Consider the following 6,000-nt stretch of genomic DNA (forward strand, 5'->3'; position numbering starts at 1 on the left):
TTTTAAGTCTGTGACGAACAAGTCACGAAACCAAATTTAGATCGCTGTTGCTATTCTTGTCAAAAAATAAACCATCCAAACAAATAAATACAAATCAGGTCAGTCTAAAGATCCTGTGATTACTTGAATCGCTTTTCAGATTAACCACAAATTTCCTGTGGTCATCATAATCCAGTTCTCAGAGGGCCCCAGTTTGAGCAAACTGCTATTGACTCAGCTGGGGTTGCAAGAAGCAGGCATTAAGAAAACAGTTGGATTTGATTTTGTGAGCTCTTGTGCGTCTTATGACAAAGCCAGGACCAAAACAGAACTGGGCAGTGTTTGCTGGGCGCGAGTGAATAGTCTCTGTTAAATACCGTCTGTGCATTTGGTTCGGGCAGTTCTTTTGGCAGCACCCGTCTCAGCAGTGATGTTCAAACCAGCTTGATTGACCTCATACCTCTTTCACTCTCCTCTCAATATTTATCTCCCACTTGTGGGTGACAGTGCTGCACAGGTGAACTCTTTTGCCGTTGTGTTATGTGAAGATCTGCTAGTCAAAACAGCTCCGGGATCTCGGGAGGATTAAACCATTTTGCAGAAATTAAAACAACGAGTCTGTGTCTGCCTTGGTGCCCTGTCCGCCTTTGTTTTCAGAATGCCAATTCTGACTTTGCCATCACAGCAAAGTGGGCGTAGAGTTTTATATATTTAATCTGACAAGCTATGCTTTTCACCTTGTGACAATTTATTTGAGCAATTATTCATTCTCCCTCTTTGGATGAGTTGGACAGAGATTAATCGTAGGTGTTGGTACAGCATTTGGCAAAGCTGAGGATTAGAGCATTAATTAAAGTCCATATTGGGTCTCAGGCTTCTGGCGTCAATTTTGACATTTCTACAGCCCTTGATAATTACCTATCACTGAAACTGATTTTCATGGTGACTGTGGTTTTACTTTAAATCCACTTTATCTTTAATTGTACTCCACATGTTGTTTAGATCTGTTTTGTCTCCTCCAGACCACAGTGATTGATTCTGGAAATAGAAAATATTTGAAATGGTTGACTGACTGGCATGTAGACTTCCAAATTAATACATGTAAGTTCATTACACATGCTTGCCTCTCACTCCCCTTTAGACTTTAAGACAAGTACACAGATAAATTCTACACGAGAACATTTATAGACAAGTCTATTCCATTGACAGCATGGAGGAGCACTTAAAACAAGATAGGGAACCAAACTAATTTGGAAGCATTTTTCCTGAATATAGGTCTTTCTGAACCAAGGACTACTAGAGTATTGGCTAAATGCAGTTACTTACGTGCTTTTTTTCAGGTAAATTACTCATGTAACTTCTAATGTAGTGGATACAGCTCAGGAGTTGTTGTTTAGACTCCTAGCACCAATTTATTTATTTATTCTGGTAGAACAACACAGAGTATGCGCTCTTTAAAATTAAATCATGGCGGTATTATGTGGAAGCATACCATGGTAAACTTCAATTACAGTGGCGTGTAGCTTTTCTTTTCATGCACAGCAAGCGCTTGTCTGTGATCAGCACAAAAGTGGCCAGTCAATAGTCACACATTTTTCCTACCATCGTCTTGTGTCTTTTTTTTTTTTTTTTTGCCTTGCACAGGAGTTTTGTGCTTTTGTGTCCATCTTGAAAATTGCATTTTCCTGCCCTATAAATCAGCAGTAACCAGCTGCACACTGCATTGGCTGGCTGTGTTCAGACCATGAAAATTAGGCCCTTAGCCTTAAAGAAATGTACGGATCCAGTCACTTCACAGCACAGTTTAGGTTATAGCAAAGATAACTTTCTCTTGAATATAGGTTCATGAATCAACGAGGCATGGACCCCACCCCATAACATCACACATGCAAATAACTTCAGCTGTCACTAAACTCAGTTTCATGAGGGAAAAGTAACATGCAAGACATTGTGTGTGATATTGTTTTATCCTGATCAAAGGACCGGAGCAATCTTTCATATCTTCAACCTGTTCGTCCTTGCCCTGTGACAGGTGTTCAGTTACTCTGAGCCACAGGCACAGAAACTGCTGTGCTTAAAACTCTGCAAAGCATAGCACGCTGTGCTAAACATTTTAAAATATCAGCACAGCGTTTTTGTCTTGAAGCATATGCCTCCATTTACAAAAACATTGTCCTTTGCCCATTACTTCTTCACTATCTGGCAGTGTTTGAGTCAAAGGTTTCAATTTCATTAGCCATATCAGGACCAGTAAGCAAATTTTAGTATAGGTAAGGAAACAGCAAATGTGCATTACTTTAAGGAACATTTTTACTCCATGCTCAAAAATGCATTTGTAATATTTCACCAATATTACAACACTGACACTGACATTAAGAAAACATTATAAACCTAAGGTAAAAAAAGACCTATTATGTGGTTGGTGCTAATTTTTTAATTTGTGCTGCAGTCGGGCCTTAGTGCTTTACACGATCATATAATCCCAGATGAAAGAGAAAATACAAAACAGAACAACGGAGTTGGCTCCACTGTATTCATACCTCATGTAGCCAAAAAAACATCAACCGTTCTCTTATATAAAATGAGCATGTGCAGTCAGCCAGGTAGTCAGAGCATTCCTGCCATTGGCATAGACTTCCTTTCCCCTCCTCTGTGTGGCTCCGTTACAGCAGCCTGTGACATGCAACAGCAACTCACAACAAAGGCCCCACGCACAGGCAGTCCGAGATATACATTTTAATCTCACATTTGCTCACAAAGCGCAAAAGACACCTCTAAACATGCTTTCATTTGCTAGCAATAATAATAGACGCATTGTAAAGCAGTCTGACCTCAGAACAAAACAAGATAATCATAATACCTCTCTTTCACAATCATCCCCCACACTGCCAATGTCTGAAGTTAACTCCAAATTATTACCAAATCCACATATTGTATTGTCACTTAAATACCATTAAATCCCAAAAAATACATGCACAGTTACACAGACCCTGACAACAATGTCCAGAAGATGTCTATCATACTACTACTTAAATATTCCATTTTTGTCAAGGCATGTCTGGATTGTAAAATATATATACAGATACATAAATCTGACATCTTAAACAAATGGACTCTCAAACAATCTTTCAGTAAAATGTTGCTATGTAATAAATAGTATTAGAATGAAAAATCTTTTTTGCTAAAATTTCCAATTTAATCAAAACATTTTTATGAGGCAGTCAAATGTTTTATTTGATGGAGGGCTTCTTGCGTGACAAGATGTCAGAAGCATAATAACCGTCTGCCTCGAAAGCATGGGGAAGACTTCACATAAGACTTTATTACAGATGTTTCTGTAATAAACAATACACCCATAATGTGGCACACCCTTGGGACATTTTACGATTACAAGAAGCGCGAGGCAACAGTTTTATTCGTCATGTAAGTAGCTCCCCTTTTCCTCCTGATTGCTTTTGCCCCACTGCGTAGTGTTAGGTTTCACCCTGGAGTGAATTTCCCATTCTCATCTTTCATTTAAATCTCTCAAGGCTTTCTTTATAGACCCCGGACTATTTACTATGCGAGTGCAAGATTGAGATGACATATTGCGTCTCTTCTGGGCACTTTTCATTTACTCAGCTTAACACTCTCTTGCAGAGCTCGTCTACAGATCCAATATTAATACACACCAATAATTATCCTGCTTTATAACAGATCATTTCACTTTCAGCACATCACACCACGAAGACATAATTATATACATTTGAAAATCAGGAACATCTGGCAATAATCCCAAGGAAACTATAGTCATTGTTCATTGTTGAGGCAATGTAATTGTGTACCCTTGTGTAAATATTTGTGGTTGACAAGTAAATGACTATAAACCGTAGCAGCATCAGTAATCTCTTCTTTGCTTGTTTAGTTGTTGTATAAATAATATTCCAGGTGACTGTCAGCCAGCAGTCAGTCCTTGCCAAAACCCACCTCAGTATAGCCATCTTATTCCTCACCTAGGACTATGCGCATAAGATAGATGTGAACTTGTCGTAATGAGGAATTTTGCTTGCAGTTCTGGCCGCACGAAATCTTTCTCAACGGTCTAATTTACATAGTTATGGCTTAATAATGCAATTTACTGAAAAGGCACAACAGTATGCGCACTAGACGAAAGTGAATTATTGGTGTAAATAATAAATAAATAATTGGCTTGGATGGTTACAAAAACCCTTGAAAGTCAAAGTCATTTAAAAGTGTCGTGAGTGAGGTACTGATGATAAGGAGATTACAGAAGCGCACATTAGATGTTTTGTGAACATCACACATTGTTTTACTGCATGTTTTTGACAGTACTCTCATACAATGGAATACAGTCCATGAGTGTAAGTAGAGTCATTTTTCCTGTAGAAATTATCAACTGAAATTACTAATTAATCAGAATTTACAGTTTGTATATTGCTCACCCAAGAATAAAGTTTTGAAACCTTAATCTTTCATGTGTCTGAACAAAATGCTATTGCCACATTTTAAACTCTATACAGTCACAGAAATATATCTGCAATTATCCGTGCACATGTTCACACACACACACGCACACACACGCACACACACACACACACACACACACACATATACACAGGTTAATTAAATTGAATCTGGCACAGCCCTTGTGATCACTGCTTCCGACTCTGACAAGAAAATTCCTGGATAATTTATGTTCCTGTCTTTCAGTTCAGAATTTGTGCACATAAGCAGTCTCCATGGCCAGGGGAATACCCCAGAACCTGTCTGTAATGAAAGCAACAGTCTATTGTGCTGGAGCTCTTGTTTATTTGGTTTTCTAGTTGCTTCCACACAGTCACACAAAAGGAATTTTGCTTTCAAGTATGCCTGGTTGCAGCTGGAATTCCAGATTTGCTATGAAATTCTTGCATGCTCCACACTCTACAAATCATAAAATGCAATATTGACAGATGCCACCAATCCACTCGGAGTCACTTCCAGCACAATTGTGTACAGAGGAACCCGCCTGAATAAATTGCCCTGAAACGCCTGTCCGGACCCCATTACACAGTAGACTTGGCCACACGGTGGATGCATCATGGAAAATATAATGAATTAAATTGCTATTTTGGGCATCAACACACTTCAAATGTATGAGATTAGTGACCTTGGTGGCGCAGAAAATCGTCCACAGTCCTGTGTACTGGCGATAAACTTAAAAAAAGCACACACAAAAGTTGTGTGAAGATAAGAGTCATTGCACCACTGCCTCAAGGTTTGGTGCATTACAACCTCATGTGAAAATAAGAACGAAGGGAGAACATTCAGTTCTCCAGTGCGCCACTCTCTTTCCCTCAATCAGGGTCTATTAGCATCCCAGAATGCATCCTTTCTTGTCCTTCTTCTCAAGTCATTTCTGCAAATTGAGCCACACAGGATCGAGATTTATTTTGACAATATTTGGAGTTCATTGTCCTTCAGAGAGGACTGTAGTTTCTGGATGCAATCCATCTCCTAAAACAGCTGTAATGTTATATATCAAAAAACATACGCAGAATCCATCATTTTGACTGATCGGGCGGTCACCCCACCACCCCTCCATCTCCTCCCAGGGAGCTTTCAGACGTTTCGAGTCACTGCTAATGCCGTCAATGAAGGAGGAAACGCTTTGAGGTGGTGCTGTTCTTTCAGACATAAATAAACTTTGACAAAGTCCAGAAGCGTGCGGTGTGCTGGAGCTCAGTCCCAGAGGAACAGTCATGTTACATACATGAAGGATCCATTTTTCACCTGCGAGTATCGACGTGTTGATTAATGACAGTCGTTTCTGTGATTAATGCGAGGTACACTGGCCACCATCATGGTGGTATTACTGCAGGACTGAACATTGGAGTAGAATGCCATACATTGAATTTTGAAATAATAATGATACTCAGCTCTGTGGGCAAAATTCAGATAACACTCTATGAGGGAGTAAATGCAAAAATTGACAATCTGTGCCCATTACTGTTTAAAAACAACAAAACTCTTTAATTTACT

The sequence above is a fragment of the Megalops cyprinoides genome, chromosome 22 (genome assembly GCF_013368585.1).
Source record: "Megalops cyprinoides isolate fMegCyp1 chromosome 22, fMegCyp1.pri, whole genome shotgun sequence".
NCBI classification, from domain to species: Eukaryota; Metazoa; Chordata; class Actinopteri; order Elopiformes; family Megalopidae; genus Megalops; species Megalops cyprinoides.